The following is a 21,614-nucleotide window of genomic DNA, read 5'->3' on the forward strand; positions in this document are numbered from 1 at the left end:
CATCATTTGCTGTATTTGTTCAGAGTTTATTTGCTATACTCAGCTAAGTGAGCTCCTAGACAAGGGTAAATACACAAATGGAGCCCCATTCAGTCCAGTCTACATATTCTATGTATCTCCTACACTGAAGTCAATGGCATCTCAATTGTTCAACTTTACGTAGGATTCTTCCCATTTTCTGATCTTGAAATGCATCAGGTTTATCAATAAAGATGTATGCATCTCCTGTGCATAACTAGCTGTGCTGCTGTAGAGTCTGTGTAACATGTGTACATAGATGGCTGTGCTGCTGTAGATTCTGTATAACGTCTGTATATAGCTGACTGTTCTGCTATAGATTCAGTATAATATCTGTACATAGCTGGCTGTGCTGCTGTAGTCTGTGTAACATCTATATACAAAGCTGGTTGCGCTGCTTTACATTCAATGTAACATCTGCACATAACTGGCTTTGCTGCTGTATATTTTGTGTTCCATTTGAACATAGCTAGCTGAGCTGCTGTAGCTTCAATTTAACATCTTTACATTGACACCTGTGCTGCTGTAGGTTCAGTGCAACATCTGTATATAGCTGGCTGTGCTTCTGTAGATTCTGCATAAAATTTGTAACAGCAGGCTGTGCTGCTGTAAATTCTGTGTAATATCTATACATAGCCAGCTGTGCTGCTGTGGATTCAGTGCAACATCTGTAAACAGCTGACTATGCTGCTGTAGATTCTGTGGAAAAATTTGTACATAGCAGGCTGTGTTGCTGTAGTTTCAGTGTAACATTTATACATAGCTAGCTATTCTGCTCTAGATTCAGTATAACATCTGTACATAGCTGGTAGTGCTGCTGTGGATTCAGTGTAACAACTGAACATAGCCGGCTGTGCTGCTGTAGGTTCGGTGTAACAATTGTACATAGCTCATTGTGCTGCTGCAGATTCAGTGTAACAATTGTACATAGCTCACTGTGATGCTGTAGATTCAGTGTAATATCTATACATAGCTGACTGTAATGCTGTAGATTCAGTATAATATCTGTAAATAGCTGGCTGTGATGCTGTAGCAATTGTACATAGCCGGCTGTGCTGCTGTAGATTCAGTGTAACAATTGTACATAGCCGGCTGTGCTGCTGTAGATTCAGTGTAACAATTGTACATAGCCGGCTGTGCTGCTGTAGATTCAGTGTAACAATTGTACATAGCCGGCTGTGCTGCTGTAGATTCAGTGTAACAATTGTACATAGCTGACTGTGATGCTGTAGATTCAGTGTAACAATTGTACATAGCTGACTGTGATGCTGTAGATTCAGTGTAACAATTGTACATAGCCGGCTGTGCTGCTGTAGATTCAGTGTAACAATTGTACATAGCCGGCTGTGCTGCTGTAGATTCAGTGTAACAATTGTACATAGCCAGCTGTGCTGCTGTAGATTCAGTGTAACAATTGTACATAGCTGACTGTGATGCTGTAGATTCAGTGTAACAATTGTACATAGCTGACTGTGCTGCTGTAGATTCAGTGTAACAATTGTATATTGCCAGCTGTGCTGCTGAAGATTCAGTGAAACATCTATATACAGCTGGTAGTGGTGCTATACAGTCTGTGTAACTCCTGAACATGGCTGGCTATGCTGCTGATTCTGACATAAATAAGGGCAAAATATTGCTTATGGATTGGGGATCAAGTTATCTGCACTCTCTAGTCTCCATTGAGATACCAGCACGAAGTGAAGAAGATTATATAGGTCAGAGAGGGAGGAGAGCGCTCTGAGTCTGCTGAAGTTGGATTGCATAGACTTTCTCAGTGTAGAAGAGGAGAACAGAGCTCTATGAAGAATCTGCAGCAGGAGAGGCAGCTGTCACAGGAGGCAGCAGTGTCATTGTTGGCACAGGGGAGAGGAGGCAGTCAGTAGCAGCAGCAGCAGCAGCACAGGAATGAAGGTGTGCTGATACATGAGAGCTAGCGAAGACAGCTGTAAGATGCCCAAGGCATGAGCAGAGAGACGAGGGCTTTATTGATGTTTATGGGATCGTCTACTACTGGAGTGCTCCTTATGAAAGGCCCCAGAGTGCTGCATAAAATAAAAGAAATCTATACTTAACTGTCTTTGGTAGGCACTGTAAATGGGGACATTCTCTAGTAGGCGCTGCTAATTGGGGGACAAAGTGGGTATTGTGAATGGGAGAACTCTGGTAGGCACTGTATATGGGGGCACTCTCTGATGGTCACTGCATATGGGCGCACTCCGGTAAGCACTGTATATGGGGGCACTCTCTGGTAGACATTGTATATGGGGGCACTCTCTGGTAGGCACTGTATATGGGGGCACTCTCTGGTAGACATTGTATATGGGGCACTCTCTGGTAGGCATTGTATACGGGGCACTCTGGTAGGCATTGTATATGGGGGCACTCTGGTAGGCATTGTATATGGGGCACTCTCTGGTAGACATTGTATATGGGGCACTCTCTGGTAGACATTGTATATGGGGGCACTCTCTGGTAGGCATTGTATATGGGGCACTCTCTGGTAGACATTGTATACGGGGCACTCTCTGGTAGACATTGTATATGGGGGCACTCTGGTAGGCATTGTATATGGGGGCACTCTCTGATGGGCACTGCATATGGGCGCACTCCGGTAGGCATTGTATATGGGGGCACTCTCTGGTAGACATTGTATATGTGGGCACTCTCTGGTAGGCATTGTATATGGGGCACTCTCTGATAGACATTGTATATGGGGCACTCTCTGGTAGACATTGTATATGGGGCACTCTAGTACGCATTGTATATGGGGGCACTCTCTGGTAGGCACTGTATATGGGGGCACTCTGGTAGGCACTGTATATGGGGGCACTCTGGTAGGCATTGTATATGGGGGCTCTCTGGTAGACATTGTATATGGGAGCACTCTCTGGTAGGCATTGTATATGGGGGCACTCTCTGGTAGACATTGTATATGGGGGCACTCTCTGGTAGACATTGTATATGGGGGCACTCTGGTAGGCATTGTATATGGGGGCTCTCTGGTAGACATTGTATATGGGAGCACTCTCTGGTAGGCATTGTATATGGGGGCACTCTCTGGTAGACATTGTATATGGGGGCACTCTCTGGTAGGCATTGTATATGGGGGCTCTCTGGTAGACATTGTATATGGGAGCACTCTCTGGTAGACATTGTATATGGGGCACTCTCTGGTAGACATTGTATATGGGGGCACTCTCTGGTAGGCACTGTATATGGGGGCACTCTGGTAGACATTGTATATGGGGCACTCTCTGGTAGACATTGTATATGGGGGCACTCTCTGGTAGGCATTGTATATGGGGGCACTCTCTGGTAGGCACTGTATATGGGGGCACTCTGGTAGGCATTGTATATGGGGGCACTCTCTGGTAGACATTGTATATGGGGGCACTCTCTGGTAGGCATTGTATATGGGGGCACTCTCTGGTAGACATTGTAGATGGGGGCACTCTCTGGTAGACATTGTAGATGGGGGCACTTTGGTAGACATTGTATATGGGGGCACTCTCTGGTAGGCATTGTATATGGGGCACTCTCTGGTAGACATTGTATATGGGGCACTCTCTGGTAGACATTGTATATGGGGGCACTCTCTGGTAGGCATTGTATATGGGGCACTCTCTGGTAGACATTGTATACAGGGCACTCTCTGGTAGACATTGTATATGGGGGCACTCTGGTAGGCATTGTATATGGGGGCACTCTCTGGTAGACATTGTATATGGGGGCACTCTCTGGTAGGCATTGTATATGGGGCACTCTCTGGTAGACATTGTATACGGGGCACTCTCTGGTAGACATTGTATATGGGGCACTCTCTGGTAGACATTGTATATGGGGCACTCTCTGGTAGACATTGTATATGGGGGCACTCTCTGGTAGGCATTGTATATGGGGGCACTCTCTGGTAGGCATTGTATATGGGGGCACTCTCTGGTAGGCACTGTATATGGGGGCACTCTCTGGTAGACATTGTAGATGGGGGCACTTTGGTAGACATTGTATATGGGGGCACTCTCTGGTAGACACTGTATATGGGGCACTCTCTGGTAGACATTGTAGATGGGGGCACTCTCTGGTAGGCATTGTATATGGGGGCACTCTCTGGTAGACATTGTATATGGGGCCCTCTCTGGTAGATAATGTATATGGGGGCACTCTCTGGTAGGCATTGTATATGGGGGCACTCTCTGGTAGACATTGTATATGGGGCACTCTCTGGTAGACATTGTATATGGGGCACTCTCTGGTAGACATTGTATATGGGGGCACTCTCTGGTAGGCATTGTATATGGGGGCACTCTCTGGTAGACATTGTAGATGGGGGCACTCTCTGGTAGGCATTGTATATGGGGGCACTCTCTGGTAGGCATTGTATATGGGGGCACTCTCTGGTAGACATTGTATATAGGGCCCTCTCTGGTAGATAATGTATATGCGGCCACATTGGGGATAGGGACCAATGTGTGTGATGACTGTCTCTGTACCCTAACAGTGGGGGGGTCCCGGTAATCACGCTACGAATGAGCCGAGGAACCTTATAAGTGACAATTCTAATTTGCTTTGCTTAAAACAACATGAAATGTAAAGAATCGTTACTTTGTAGCATTTCCTTTCTGGATCTTCATAAAACGAATGAATCACACACAGAACGGCTTCCTCTGGGGATAATAATATAGTAAAGAATGTGTGGGGATCATAGGTAAAATGCTGGAGATAATTCCTTACATAAACTATCTGAGAGAGACAATGAGATCTGGAGAAAAATCTTTTGAATCTCATGGAGAATAACGAATATACAAAAGAATTGAGCTTTTTCTGTGTTTGCGAAATGTAAAAGTCAAGCCATGAAATGCTCGATTGTAACCGCATACTTGTCACGGACACAGCCAGAATGAAAAAAAATGTAACCCTTTGTACACCACAAGCAGCTGAGAATCAGAGCGGCTCCATCTCTTTACTTGTGTCCTCCAGAACCCAGCGATGTCCTCGGGGTTTGCACCTCTTACATGCAGATATCCCATAAGACCCTTGATCCTTGCTCTTAGGCACTCTTAGGCTAAGATATTTCCACATAGACGCAGAATAATAAAAGTAATGGTTCCTTGTGGTAATTATGAAGTTTCTTGCCCAGGAAGAGTGGACTAATGGTGCCTCTCCTTCAAGCCAGCACCTAGGGCGGCCTACTAACTGTGGCGGTGATTGACTTCATGTGATCAGGAACTATATCATTCAATCAATGGACCCTGTTTCTACTGAACCACGGAATTAATATGGTGGATATCAAGATCTTGACGTCAACTACTGGACGCCAGGCGCCAAATCCAACTCCCTAGACCAAGATGAAGACCATGAAATGACAGGTCAAGCCATCCAGTTCTTACAAATTATCTCCATTGTACTGACTGTAGCTGACAACTTTACTCCATAAACTACTTAGTTATTAGGGTTATGGTTAAAAACAGTAAAATCTGACTTGTGTGGAAGTTTCCGTAGTGTTCGGTGCCGGATTATTGCACTTACTGTAGGTGATAAAGCTTGGCATCTCGAGTGGTTGTGGAGTGGAGACTGTGCCGCAGTTTCGAGAGGGATTACGGGAAGGAGCTGTGAGTTTTTGATAACATGAATGCCAAGTCCTATCCTGCCCAGACCTGCCAGGTCACAACAGTTTCTGCATAAATACATAAAGTCTACACAAAGTAATTTTTTTGCTCTAAGTGATGTCTCATCTTATCTACACCATATACTAATCCCAATGGATGGCAACATCCAGAATTCCATGAAACCTTAGTTCTTTCGTTACGTCTTGTTACTTCTTACAACCTGTTTAATTCCTCACAGAAGAAAAACCTTACTGAAAGGCTTCATTCTTCAAATGTTCAAGATGGATTTACTAGCAAACTAAAAAAATAATCATATCTATAAAATGTAATTAGGGTAATTAATTCCTAAATGTGTAGACAGTTATCCGGCAGAACTTACAAGGCATTCAGTTCCACATTTCCACTAGTGACTCCATAACATGACAAGACAGGAAGTGTTGTTATAGGGATTTTGGAACATCGGGATGGTGCTTAATAATTCAAATGTAACTTAATTTGAGTCGATGATCCCATGAAAAAGTTCTTCTTACTGACCCTCCAGTTTGTAAAACCTATTTTATTAATCATTTGTAGGTAATTTTTAATTAATACATGGAGTCCTGTGTCAGAATCCTCATCTCTGGGTCAGAGAATAAGTGGTTACAAAGAAGGAGCGTCTGTGGAAGAGCCGCCCTGTGTGACTGACAGCCCATAATTTAATCACCTACACACATAATGATTACAGCACATTATGCAATGCTAAGGAAATCTTGCAAAAACGCGTATGGTTTGCGGTCCTCAAGGAATGCAGTTTGAGACACCTGGTCTAGAAGGTATGGACTCTTGGTGATATACTGTATATGTGTATGTATGTGCTCTGTGTATGTGTGCATTCATGCATGTGTGTGTATACATATGTTTTTGTGTCACATATAGTGTATGTAGCATCCACATTTATAAACACCGGGAGCACAGACAAAAGATCATAGGTTCCTCTCGATTCCTAAAACTCAATGTGGACGAAACTGAACTCATCGTCTTTCCTCAATCTCACCTAACCTCCTACCTGATCTATCTATGACAATTAAAGATGTCCCACTTTCCCACGTACCGGAAGTCCGCTGCCTCGGAGTAACCCTTGACTCTGCCCTGTCCTTCAAACCGCACATCCAAGCTCCCGCCACCTCCTGCTGCCTCCAACTCAAATATCTCTCCAGAATCCGTCCTTTCCTCAACCGTCAATCTACTAAAATGCTTGTGCATGCCCTCATCATCTCCCGCCTTGACTACTGCAACATCCTTTTCTGTGACATCCCTGCTAACACCCTTGCACCTCTCCAGTCCGTCCTTAACTCTGCTGCCTGACTAATTCATGTCTTTCCTCACTACTCCTACATTCCCCCCTCCTCAAATCTCTTCACTGGCTCCCATTCCCTCAGCGTATCCAGTTCAAATTACTAATACTGACCTACAAAGCCATCCGTAACCTGTCTCCTCCATATATACTGCTATATATAGTCCCCAAATGATATGCGAAATAGAAATGTCATTTATTTTCATAATTTATGGCTTCGCACCGCCATATAAACCCCAAATAATACTGCCACACACAGCTTATATAATACGGTCATATTGTCACCAAATAATATGAAAAATACACATATCATTTATTCTCATAATTTATGGCCATGCACCGCCATATAAGCCCCAAATAATACTGCCACACACAGCTCATATAATACCGTCATATTATCAACATATAATATGCAAAATGCACGTATCACTTATTCTCATAATTTAAGCCCACATACTGACATATAGTGCCAAGTTTATACTGCTATGAACAACCCACATAATGCCGCAATATAGTGCCCAAATGTTATGCAAGATAAACATATGTAATTTTTTTCACCGAATTTCAGCCACACACCGCCATATAGAGCCAACATTATACCGCCACAAACAACCCACATAACACCGCCATATACAACATTTGTGCTCACATACCTCCATACAGTGCCGAGTTAGTACTGACAAACAAGCCTACATAATACTTTGTAGTATTTAGCGATTTTTTTCGAGACATTTCACACTTTAGCAACCACCGACCCTGATGTCTCTTCCATCCAGGACGTTGGGGGCATTTAGCGCATGAATCAGGTACATCGATGGCATTAGGAACAGGGAGATGTGATGTGTGGCAGCACTATGTGATAATGCAGTCATCCTGTGCAAGAGACATAAACCGCTATAATGTGCGAGTCATAAAACCGCTCTGTAGTCAATTACACGGTGCGTGGAGGGAAAAGTCTAAATACAGAAGTGCAGTCAATGAAACGTGTAATTTTCGGTTTATTTTCAGGCCAGCTGTTTTCTTCATGGCTTTGCCTTTTTGGCAGGATTTTAAGGGGCTTTTCATTTAACACTCGCACGTCCTTGCTGCCCATTTTAAAAGTGACATATCAGTCCCTCCTTCTCAGGGGCCCCAGAGCAGCCCCCATAGTATGCAATGTCCATCCAGAAGGATCTGCAGCGTCAGCAAGAAATCTCGCTGCTGGGAACACGGCGACGTGTGACATTATGTGTCGCTATTTCCTTCATCCTGGCGGACAATATTTATTTAATTAATTTATTATTTATTATTTTTGTTTTCTTTCACACAGGACAATGCTACTTTCCAGATGTATCACTTTGATGGTCATATTTAACTCCTTTCCTTAGTAGACAACTTTCGTTTTGTTTTTCCTCCACTTCTTTCAAGAACCAAAACTTTTTAATTTTTTCCTTCCAGAGTTTATTTATTTATTTTTTTTTGTAGTTTTCTAAGGCCCTATACAATTCACCAAATAATTATGCTGAAAAACAGAGAAAAAAGTTCAGAAATAAATTAACTTTTTGATGATATTCTAATTTTGTGAAAAGCACTTGTAAGTGAAAGAAAAACCCTAAAATTCGTAAAAAAAATTGGTTTTGTGTCGACATTTTTTTAATCCCCCCTTCTTTGATTTTGTGTTCTATATACTCCAATACTACAGGATCGTAGTCTGTAGAGCACGTGGCATTCTCCCATGAAGTCATAGGTGTCCCTAGATGACAGTAAGGGGGGTCCATAGCTGACAGTAGGGTGGGTTTCTAGATGACAGTAGGGGGGTCAATAGCTGACAGTAGGGGTTCCCTAGTGACAGTAGAGGGGTTCCTAATTGACAGTAGGGGGGCCCCTAGTTGACAGTCGGGAGGGTCCCTAGCTGACACTATTACATGCTATGTAAAGAAGGGGTTATTTTGTATTAATTAATTCTGGATTTTTTTTTTTATAATGATAGTCTTTTGTTAATTTTTATGCTTTTTCGTTTGTCGAATCAACCTTTTATTGCACTGCTCCAATCGGTCCGGACTAGCATAGCCTTGCAGTAGTGAAAGATGCCATGGAAGCAGTACAGGGAGGAAGGAAGCAAGGAAGGAAGGGAAGTAGGGAGGGAGGAAGGGAAAGAAGGAGGGAGGGAAGGAAAGGAAAAACAAGAGTGAAGAAAGGATGGAAGAAAAGAGGGAAGGAAGGAAAAGAGGATGGACGGATTAATAAGGGTAAGAAGGAAGGGAGGAAGGAAGGCTCTTTGCAGAATGTGTATCTGTGCCCCCTGGTCAAAGCTCAGTTCCCTTTAACAAATTTGCAATCTTCCCTTTTTTCTTGACGCATGAGCTCGAGTCATTGCTGAGTGTTGCACCCACTCTGTCTCAGGCAATCACTTGTCTACAGTTCCAGGGAAGCCCACACTCTCACGGGCATTAAGTCAGCATACTAATCGGAGTCACGCCCTCTCTCACAATGGTGCCTCTCACACTCCTCCTGGAGCATCCCCTCCTGAGTCTTTGACCCTGCACCTGTTTGGCCCTTCTCTAGTACATCCTCCACCTCCTGCATCTGTTTGGCCCTTCTCTGGTTCATCCTCCACCTCCTGCACCTGTTTGGCCCTTCTCTGGTTCATCCTCTACCTCCTGGACCTGTTTGGCCCTTCCCTGGTTCATCATCCTCCTCCTGCACCTGTTTGTCCTTTCCCTGGTTCATCCTCCGCCTCCTGCACCTGTTTGGCCCTTCTCTGGTTCACCCTCCTGTTATGATACCAGTGGTAGAGGATCTCTGGTATTCCGGCAAGGTAAACAAAAAACATAGGAACTGCTCTAGGGAGGTGGAAACTGGGCTAACCGCATACCTGATCCTAACACAACAACTAGAAGTAGCCGGTGAACGTGCCTACGTTGATTCTAGACGTCTCGAGCCAGCCGGAGAACTGACTACCCCTAGAGGGAAAATAAGACCTCACTTGCCTCCAGAGAAATTGAACCCCAAAGATATAGAAAGCCCCCAACAAATAATAACGGTGAGGCAAGAGGAAAACACAAACGTAGAGATGAACTAGATTCAGCAAAGTGAGGCCCACTAGTCTAGATAGGCAGAAAATAGAAAGTGAACTATGCGGTCAGCAGAAAACCCTGAAAAAACATCCACGCTGAATATTTCAAGAACCCCCACACCGACTGTCAGTGCGGAGGGGGAATATCAGCACCCTAGAGCTTCCAGCGAGCCAGAAAATCACATATCAAGCAAGCTGGACAAAAACACTGAAAAATGCAAATGATCCAAAGTATTCAAAACGGACTTAGCTTTTCTTGCATGAGACAGACGGAAAGGAATCAGGAGGAAACCTTATAGGACTGGATACAACGATGCCAGGCAAGAGACTGAGTCCAGAGGAGACCTAAATAGGGAACACCCGCTGCTTAATGACCCATCTGGAGCCCAGGCCTGCAACAAGACATGCCTAACACAGTACCGTTAGTGACCACCAGAGGGAGCCCAGAAACACAGTTCACAACAGTACCCCCCCCCTTGAGGAGGGGTCACCGAACCCTCACCAAGACCCCCAGGGCGATCAGGATGAGCAGCGTGAAAGGCACGAACCAAATCAGTCGCATGAACATCAGAGGCGACAACCCAGGAATTATCCTCCTGACCATAGCCTTTCCACTTAACTAAATACTGAAGTCTCCGTCTAGAGATACGAGAATCCAAAATCTTCTCCACCACGTACTCCAACTCGCCCTCAACCAAAACCGGGGCAGGAGGCTCAACAGCAGGAACCATAGGCACCACGTACCGCCGCAACAAGGACCTATGGAACACATTATGAATAGCAAATGACGCTGGAAGGTCCAAGCGAAAAGACACCGGGTTAAGGATTTCCAAAATCTTATAAGGACCGATAAAGCGAGGCTTAAACTTAGGAGAGGAGACCTTCAAAGGAACATGCCGAGAAGACAACCAAACCAAATCCCCAACACGAAGTCGGGGACCCACACCGCGGCGGCGGTTGGCAAAACGCTGGGCCTTCTCCTGTGACAATTTCAAATTGTCCACCACATGGTTCCAAATCCGCTGCAACCTATCCACCACAGAATCAACCCCAGGACAGTCAGAAGGTTCAACCTGACCCGAGGAGAAACGAGGATGAAAACCAGAGTTGCAGAAAAAGGGTGAAACCAAAGTGGCAGAACTAGCCCGATTATTAAGGGCAAACTCGGCCAGTGGCAAAAAGGTAACCCAGTCGTCCTGATCAGCAGAAACAAAACATCTTAAATAAGTCTCCAACGTCTGATTAGTTCGCTCGGTCTGGCCATTAGTCTGAGGATGAAAAGCCGACGAAAAAGACAAATCAATACCCATCCTAGCACAAAAGGATCGCCAGAATCTGGACACAAACTGGGATCCTCTGTCAGACACAATATTTTCAGGGATGCCGTGCAAACGAACCACATTCTGAAAGAACAAAGGCACCAAATCAGAGGAGGAAGGCAACTAAGGCAAGGGCACCAAATGGACCATTTTAGAAAAACGATCGCACATCACCCAGATGACAGACATCTTCCGAGATACCGGAAGATCCGAAATGAAATCCATGGAAATGTGGGTCCAAGGCCTCTTCGGGATAGGTAAGGGCAAAAGCAACCCGCTGGCACGAGAACAGCAAGGCTTAGTCCGAGCACAAATCCCACAGGACTGCACAAACGAACGCACATCCCGCAACAAGGAAGGCCACCAAAAGGACCTAGCCACCAAATCTCTGGTACCGAAAATCCCAGGATGCCCCGCCAACACCGAGGAATGAACCTCAGAAATAACTCTGCTGGTCCATCTGTCAGGGACAAACAGTCTCTCTGGTGGGCAACGATCAGGCCTATCAGCCTGAAATTTCTGCAGCACTCGTCGCAAATCTGGGGAAATGGCAGACAAAATTACTCCCTCTCTGAGAACACCAACCGGCTCCGAGACTCCCGGAGAGTCAGGCACAAAACTCCTAGAAAGTGCATCAGCCTTCATGTTCTTCGAACCAGGCAGGTACGAGACCACAAAGTCAAAACGGGAGAAAAACAACGACCAACGAGCCTGTCTAGAATTCAGGCGCTTGGCAGACTCAAGATAAATAAGATTTTTATGATCAGTCAAGACCACCACACGATGTTTAGCTCCCTCGAGCCAATGTCGCCACTCCTCAAATGCCCACTTCATAGCCAACACCTCCCGATTACCAACATCATAGTTCCGCTCAGCAGGCGAAAATTTTCTTGAAAAGAAGGCGCATGGCTTCATCACGGAGCCATCAGAACTTCTTTGCGACAAAACGGCCCCTGCACCAATCTCCGAAGCATCAACTTCAACCTGGAAGGGAAGAGAGACATCCGGCTGGCACAGGACTGGCGCTGAAGTAAACCGACGCTTCAGCTCCCGAAAGGCCTCCACGGCCGCAGTAGACCAATTAGCAACATCAGAACCCTTCTTGGTCATATCCGTCAAAGGTTTAACCACGCTAGAAAAATTAGCGATAAAACGACGGTAAAAATTAGCAAAGCCCAAGAACTTCTGCAGGCTCTTAACAGACGTGGGCTGAGTCCAGTCCTGAATGGCACGGACCTTGACTGGGTCCATCTCCACAGTAGAAGGGGAAAAAATAAAACCCAAAAAAGAAACCTTCTGTACCCCAAAGATACATTTTGAACCCTTCACAAATAAAGCATTCTCACGCAGAACCTGAAACACCATCCTGACCTGGTTCACATGGGACTCCCAATCATCAGAAAAAAACAAAATATCATCCAGATAAATAATCATAAATTTATCCAGATATTTCCGGAAGATGTCATGCATGAGAAGGACTGAAACACAGAAGGAGCATTAGAGAGTCCAAAAGGCATCACCAAGTACTCAAAATGACCCTCGGGCGTATTAAATGCTGTTTTCCATTCATCTCCCTGCTTTATGCGCACAAGGTTATACGCACCGCGAAGATCTATCTTGGTGAACCAACTGGCACCCTTAATCCGAGCAAACAAATCAGACAATAATGGCAAAGGATACTGAAATTTCACCGTGATCTTATTCAGAAGACGATAATCTATACAAGGTCTCAAAGACCCGTCTTTCTTGCCCACAAAAAAGAATCCTGCACCAAGAGGAGAAGAGGATGGGCGAATATGTCCCTTCTCCAAAGACTCCTTTATATAACTCCGCATCGCGGCATGCTCTGGCACAGATAAATTAAAGAGTCGTCCCTTAGGAAATTTACTACCAGGAATCAAATCTATAGCACAATCACAGTCCCTATGAGGAGGAAGGGCACTGGACCTGGGTTCATCAAATACATCCTGATAGTCTGACAAAAACTCAGGGATCTCAGAAGGAGTAGAAGAAGCAATAGACACCAATGGAGAATCGCCATGAATCCCCTGGATTATGGGCCTGTAACCATGGCAGACCCAAAACAACAACATCATGCATTTTATGCAGTACCAGAAAACGAATCACCTCCTGATGTACAGGAGTCATGCACATGGTCACTTGCGTCCAATACTGAGGTTTATTCTCTGCCAATGGCGTAGCATCAATTCCTCTAAGAGGAATAGGATTTTCCAAAGGCTCCAGGACAAAACCACAGCGCCTGGCAAACGACAAATCCATCAGACTCAGAGCAGCACCAGAATCTACAAAAGCCATAGCTGAGTAAGAAGATAATGAACAAATTAAAGTCACAGACAAAATAAACTTAGGCTGAAAAGTACTAATGGCGACAGGATTAACAACAATTTTTTTTTAAGCGCTTAGAGCATGCTGAGATAACATGTGTAGAATCACCACAGTAAAGACACAACCCATTTTGACGTCTATGATTTTGCCGCTCGGCTCTGGTCAGAATTCTGTCACATTGCATAGAATCAGGTGACCGTTCAGACAGCACTGCCAAAGGATTAGCAGATTTGCGCTCCCGCAAACGTCGATCAATTTGAATGGCCAGAGCCATTGAATCATTCAGACCTGTAGGGATAGGAAACCCCACCATCACATTCTTAATGGCTTCAGAAAGACCATTTCTGAAATTTGCGGCCAGGGCACACTCATTCCATTGAGTAAGCACGGACCATTTCCGAAATTTTTGACAATACACCTCAGCTTCGTCCTGACCTTGAGAGATAGCCAGCAACATCTTTTCAGCCTGACTTTCAAGATTAGGCTCCTCATAAAGCAACCAAGTGCCAGAAAAAACGCATCAACATTCACCAATGCAGGATCTCCTGGCGCCAGAGAGAAGGCCCAATCTTGAGGGTCGCCGCGCAAGAAGGAGATAACAATCTTAACTTGCTGAGCGGAATCACCAGAGGAACGAGGTTTCAGAGACAGAAACAATTTGCAATTATTCCTAAAATTCAGGAACTTAGATCTATCTCCAAAAAACGGCTCAGGAATAGGTATTTTTGGTTCAGACATAGGGCTATGGATAACAAAATCCTGAATGCTTTGCACCCTAGCAGCAAGCTGATCCACACTAGAAGTCAGAGTCTGGACATTCATATCTGCAGCAGAGCTCAAGCCACTCAGAGAAAAAGGGGATGGAAGAAGCTAGGCGAACTGCAGCAACACAAAAAAAAACAAACAAAAAACTCAGAACTTCTTTTTAATCCCGCTTCTGCGATGCAATAAACATTTTCTTTTGGCCTGGCATTCTGTTATGATACCAGTGGTAGAGGATCTCTGGTATTCCGGCAAGGTAAACAAAAAACATAGGAACTGCTCTAGGGAGGTGGAAACTGGGCTAACCGCATACCTGATCCTAACACAACAACTAGAAGTAGCCGGTGAACGTGCCTACGTTGATTCTAGACATCTCGAGCCAGCCGGAGAACTGACTACCCCTAGAGGGAAAATAAGACCTCACTTGCCTCCAGAGAAATTGAACCCCAAAGATATAGAAAGCCCCCAACAAATAATAACGGTGAGGCAAGAGGAAAACACAAACGTAGAGATGAACTAGATTCAGCAAAGTGAGGCCCACTAGTCTAGATAGGCAGAAAATAGAAAGTGAACTATGCGGTCAGCAGAAAACCCTGCAAAAACATCCACGCTGAATATTTCAAGAACCCCCACACCGACTGACGGTGCGGAGGGGGAATATCAGCACCCTAGAGCTTCCAGCGAGCCAGAAAATCACATATCAAGCAAGCTGGACAAAAACACTGAAAAATGCAAATGATCCAAAGTATTCAAAACGGACTTAGCTTTTCTTGCATGAGACAGACGGAAAGGAATCAGGAGGAAACCTTATAGGACTGGATACAACGATGCCAGGCAAGAGACTGAGTCCAGAGGAGACCTAAATAGGGAACACCCGCTGCTTAATGACCCAGCTGGAGCCCAGGCCTGCAACAAGACATGCCTAACACAGTACCGTTAGTGACCACCAGAGGGAGCCCAGAAACACAGTTCACAACACCGTCCACCTCCTGCACCTGTTTGGCCTTCTCTGGTTCATCCTCCTCCTCCTGCACCTGTTTGGCCCTTCTCTGGTTCATCCTCCTCCTCCTGCACCTGTTTCGCCCTTCTCTGGTTCATTCTCCGTCTCCTGCACCTCTTTGGCCCTTCTCTGGTTCAGAAAATAGTGTCTGAGGGGAACTGACTGAGAACATCTCTTACAGCACAGTGCAGGATGTGGGTCACTGAGGCAGCCTCTGTTGTACACACCATAGGTGCGGAGTTTGGATCCCAATATTATCAAGTTACAAGAAGAAAATGAAAATGATGTATATATGTACAGTATTTATCACATGGATAACAGTATTTATTTTCCTCTAGGAACTTTTTTTCATCAGAGGAGCATTTGTGAGGTCAGACCCTGATGTTGGGGGGAGGCCGGGCTCACAGTCTCCATTATTGGTGTTGGATGAGCTGAAGTTACAATTGTAAGCTGAAGTTACAATTGTCCACAATGTCTTGTGCTGAAGATTAAGATTTCAAGGGTCCGATGCCAACCCCTGATAACAGCCCATAGCATTATCCACCTCACCAACTGTACAGGGGGCACAATGCTGTCAGGGGGTAACATCCTCCAGGAATTACTTCTCTATCAGATGCAGATAGAGAACTGTGATTCGTCACTGCACAGAACACGTCTCCTCCAGAGTCCAGTGGTGGTGGCTTTACACCACTACATCCGACGCTCAGCATTGTGCTCGGTGATGTACAGCTGCATGCAGCTGCTCGGCCATGAAGCTCCTGGTGGGGGGTGCAGTGTTTGTGCTCATGTTATACCAGACGAGGTCTGGACTCTCTGGTTATAGTTTTCTGAGCTTTGCTCCTCAGCACTTGGCCCCCACTCTGTAATGTTATGGGGTCTCCACTTTGTGGCTGAGTTGGTGCTACTCCTTCTACATCTCAATAATATCAGTCATAGGAGATGGGGGAAGATTCAGGAGGAAGAAATGTCATGATCAGATTTGTTCCCCACCCCCGTTGGCTCCTATTAGACTGCTCTGGTATCAGTGAGCTCTGCACCATCGGCCGCTCTGTCACATGGTAGTAACTGCAGACGGCATGGAAGGGGGCTGGAAGTTATACACCAGGTGACGGGGGGGGGGGGGGGGGGATTTGTGGAGGTTATACACCAGGTGACGGGGGGGGGGGGGGGGGGGGGGTTATGGAGGGTTGTGGAGGTTATACACCAGGTGACGGAGGGTATACACCAGGGGACGGGGGGGGGGGTGTTGGTTATATAATGGAGGTGAGGGTCCGAATGCTATACACTGGGCAACAGGGTAAAGAAGCTTATACACCGGAGGATGGAGGTTATACACCCGGGGGGAATTGGAGGTTACACACTGGGACCGAGGGGCCGGAGGTTATACACCAGTGGGACACATGTTATACACTGGGGGACGAGAGAACAGGATGTTATACATTGAGGGACGAGGGGTCAGGATGTTACACACTGGGGGACGAGGGGTGGATGTTATACACTGGGGACAAGGGGTGGATGTTATACACTGGGGACGAGGGGTGGATGTTATACACTGGGGGACGAGGGGTGGATGTTATACACTGGGGACGAGGGGTGGATGTTATACACTGGGGGACGAAAGGTGGATGTTATACACTGGGGGACGAGGGGTGGATGTTATACACTGGGGGACAAGGGGTAGATGTTATACACTGGGGGACGAGGGGTGGATGTTATACACTGGGGGACGAGTTGTGGATGTTATACACTGGGGGACGAGGGGTGGATGTTATACACTGGGGGACGAGGGGTGGATGTTATACACTGGGGGACGAGGGGTAGATGTTATACACTGGGGGACGAGGGGTGGATGTTATACACTGGGGGACGAGTTGTGGATGTTATACACTGGGGGATGAGGGGTGGATGTTATACATTAAGCGACGAGGGAGCAGGATGTTACACACTGGGGGACGAGGGGTGGATGTTATACACTGGGGACAAGGGGTGGATGTTATACACTGGGGACGAGGGGTGGATGTTATACACTGGGGGACGAGGGGTGGATGTTATACACTGGGGACGAGGGGTGGATGTTATACACTGGGGGACGAAAGGTGGATGTTATACACTGGGGGACGAGGGGTGGATGTTATACACTGGGGGACGAGGGGTAGATGTTATACACTGGGGGACGAGGGGTGGATGTTATACACTGGGGGACGAGTTGTGGATGTTATACACTGGGGGACGAGGGGTGGATGTTACACACTGGGGGACGAGGGGTGGATGTTACACACTGGGGGACGAGGGGTGGATGGGGTGGATGTTACACACTGGGGGACGAGGGGTGGATGTTACACACTGGGGGACGAGGGGTGGATGTTACACACTGGGGGACGAGGGGTGGATGTTACACACTGGGGGACGAGGGTGGATGTTATACACTGGGGGATGAGGGGTGGATGTTATACACTGGGGACGAGGGGTGGATGTTATACACTGGGGACGAGGGGTGGATGTTATACACTGGGGGACGAGGGGTGGATGTTTTATACCGAGGGCGATGGGACTGAAGGAGAATCCTGAATTCAGTGACTAAGTCTTGGGGACCTACAATTCCTCTGTGGAGATCTGTGTGGGCAGATTAGCCTCAGACATGGCCGCAGTTACATAAACAGACGCCTCCTCTTCTTGGGAATCATCTTATGGAAAATTTTAACACTTTCTAACCTTCCAATTTAATGACAGGTGCAATTATATTTAGGCTATGTTCACACGATCCTTTTTTTGCTGCGGTTTTTTTCAGGTCCTGATTTGGAAAACCCGCAGTGCAAAACTGCACTACTGATTTTCCTGCGGATTCTTCTGCGGATTCCTCTGCGGGTTTTCAACAGCACTTTCCTATTGGTGCATGTTGAAAACAGGAGCGGAATCCGCAGAAAGAATAGACATGGTACTTCTTTTTTTCTGCAGGCAAATCCGCGCGGATTTTCCTGCGAAAAAAAGGATAGTGGGCACAGCGGTTTTTGTTTTCCATAGGGTAACATTGTACTGTACCCTGCATGGAAAACGGCTGCGGATCCACAGCAAAAAAAGGATCGTGTGAACAAGCCCTAAAACATGGCTGTAATGCAACCTCATAGCAGGAGACACCAGCGAGACCCCGATCGTTACCATCCAGTCAGCTCGCCCCTTACTACACACTGTAGAGGTCCTCCGCCCGAGATCATAGACCTACTAATAATAATAATAATAATAACCTACTAAAGATCTACATATAAACCTGGGTCTCCCTATTTATGTTACGCACTTATAAACTGTATTTTTCGGCCCATAAGACGCATCCCAAATTTAGAGGAGTAAAACATGAAAAACAAATGTTTAATGTGAAAATGGGGGTCCGTCTTATAGTTCAAATTTAGCTTACTGGGGGGATCAGTGGTGGTGGAGTGGGGTCACAAGAGGCAGGGTCGCTGTCGGTGGCAGGGGTGGGGTGATGCGGAGGGCCCTGGGCTGGGAGGAGGTCCCAGCGGTGTGAGGCAGGAGCCATTGATCTCTATGGGATGGGCTTCAGGAGAATGGCCACCGGAGGCAGCACATGCGCTGATTAAGATCTCGGCTCCTTATAAAACACCCCCCAATTTTCCTCCCAATTTTAGAGGGGGAAAAAAATCTGAAAAATAAGGTAGTGCCATCATATTTCTGCAGCACTTTACACACATTATCATCACTGCCCCCATTGGGGCTCACAATCTAATTCACTATCAGTATGTCTTTGGAGTGTGAGAGGAAACCAGAGAACCTGGAGGACACCCATGCAAACACAGGGCGAACATACAAACTCTTTGCAGATGTTGTTCTTGGAGGGATTTGAACCCAGGACCCCAGAGCTGCTAATCACTGAGCCACCATACAGTGCTAACCACTGAGCCACCATACAGTGCTAACCCTGAGCCACCATACGGTGCTAACCACTGAGCCACCATACAGTGCTAACCACTGAGCCACCTTACAGTACTAACCATTAGGCCAACATACAGTGCTAACCACTGAGCCACTGTACAGTGCTAACCATCGAGCCTCCATATAGTGCTAACCACTGAGCCACCGTACAGTGCTGACCCCTGAGCCACCATACAGAACTAACCACTGAGTCACCATACAGTGATAACCACTGAGCCACATACAGTGCTAACCCCTGAGCCACCGTACAGTACTAACAACTAGCTAGGCCACCCTACAGTGCTAACCACTGAGTCACCGTACAGTGCTAACCACTGAGTCACCATACAGTGCTAACCACTGAACCACCATACAGTGCTAAGTACTGAGCCACCATGCAGTACTAACCACTGAGCCACCACACAGTACTAACCACTGGGCCACCATACAGTGCTAACCACTGAGCCACCATGCAGTACTAACCACTGAGCTACCACACAGTACTAACCACTGGGCCACCATACAGTGCTATCCACTGAGCCACCATGCAGTACTAACCACTGAGCCACCATACAGTGCTAACCACTGAGCCATCATACGGTGCTAACCACTGAGCCACTGCAGTACTAACCACTGAGCCACCATACAGTGCTAACCACTGAGCCACCTAACAGTGCTGACCACTGTGCCACCATACAGTGCTAACCACTGAGCCACCACACAGTACTAACCACTGGGCCACCATACAGTGCTAACCACTGAGCCACTGTGCAGTACTAACCACTGAGCCACCGTACAGTGCTAACCACTGAACCGCCATACAACTACCAGTACAGATGTATCAGATGGGGCTTCTGTTCTTTCTTAACTCCTGGAGAGTGACTGCCGGTGTAGATTTGCAGTCCCACGTAAACAGATGCCTCACATCCGATAAATGTGACAATCTCTGTTACATCTGTATCCGAACACAATGTTACAGAGCGCGATTCCTTCCCGGACGATACATTGTTACTCATCTCCTCAGTGTCTCACATCTTCGGGTCGTCCTCTATACTCACTATGGCACCAATCCAGTATCATAATAATCACTAAGGTCTAAGCCTCGGCTGATAACTGCGAATGTAGCACACACCGAGCCTGACAACCACTGTGTACATAAACAGCTGTACCCGAGTTGTCAGCACATTCTTCCCCCGGGTGACAACAGATCTACTCACTGAGCCTCCGTCCTCCAGAAATCCTCAGAGGGATCCACAGATTCCGATTCAATAAAAGAGAAGAGAAGAGACCAGAGCCGAGACCAGAGCCAAGACCAGAGCCAAGACCTGAGCCGAGACCAGAGCCGAGACCTGAGCCGAGACCAGAGCCGAGACCAGAGCCAAGCACGGAACTGAAACTTTCTCTTCTCAATGTATTCACATAGTTTTCCTTCATAATCATCTGTTGTATCCAGAAATCCCAGCGTCTAGTAGTGAGGGGGCGGAAATACCGGAAGAGGCGGTGAATCACGGACGGCCGAGCCAGGGAATTCTAGTGTTCAGAACTGACAGATCCTCTATATACAGTACTAGATCACACAGGAGAGCTGACAGATCCTCTATATACAGTACTAGATCACACAGGAGAACTGACAGATCCTCTATATACAGTACTACACCACACAGGAGAACTGACAGATCCTCTATATACAGTACTACACCACACAGGAGAACTGACAGATCCTCTATATACAGTACTACACCACACAGGAGAACTGACAGATCCTCTATATACAGTACTACATCACACAGGAGAACTGACAGATCATCTATATACAGCACTTCACCACACAGGAGAGCTGACAGATCCTCTATATACAGTACTATATCACACAGGAGAGCTGACAGATCCTCTATATACAGTACTACACCACACAGGAGAACTGACAGATCCTCTATATACAGTACTACATCACACAGGAGAGCTGATAGATCCTCTATATACAGTACTACATCACACAGGAGAACTGACAGATCATCTATATACAGCACTTCACCACACAGGAGAACTGACAGATCCTCTATATACAGTACTATATCACACAGGAGAGCTGACAGATCCTCTATATACAGTACTACACCACACAGGAGAACTGACAGATCCTCTATATACAGTACTACATCACACAGGAGAACTGACAGATCCTCTATATACAGTACTACATCACACAGGAGAACTGACAGATCCTCTATATACAGTACTACATCACACA

At 46.3% G+C, this 21,614-nt stretch overlaps 1 protein-coding gene across 1 annotated transcript in view; it reads right to left on the minus strand.

Moving 5' to 3' along the window:
• The window catches only part of OSMR (oncostatin M receptor), a 69,952-nt gene extending 49,147 nt beyond the window's left edge, over positions 1-20,805 (minus strand). The window contains exon 1 of the mRNA XM_077281505.1: positions 20,581-20,805. The gene's annotated coding sequence lies outside the window, so the exon portion shown is untranslated. The remainder of the gene's footprint in view (positions 1-20,580) is intronic.
• Between the last annotated feature and the right edge of the window lie 809 nt (positions 20,806-21,614).

Source organism: Ranitomeya variabilis, chromosome 1 (genome assembly GCF_051348905.1).
Source record: "Ranitomeya variabilis isolate aRanVar5 chromosome 1, aRanVar5.hap1, whole genome shotgun sequence".
Taxonomy (NCBI): domain Eukaryota; kingdom Metazoa; phylum Chordata; class Amphibia; order Anura; family Dendrobatidae; genus Ranitomeya; species Ranitomeya variabilis.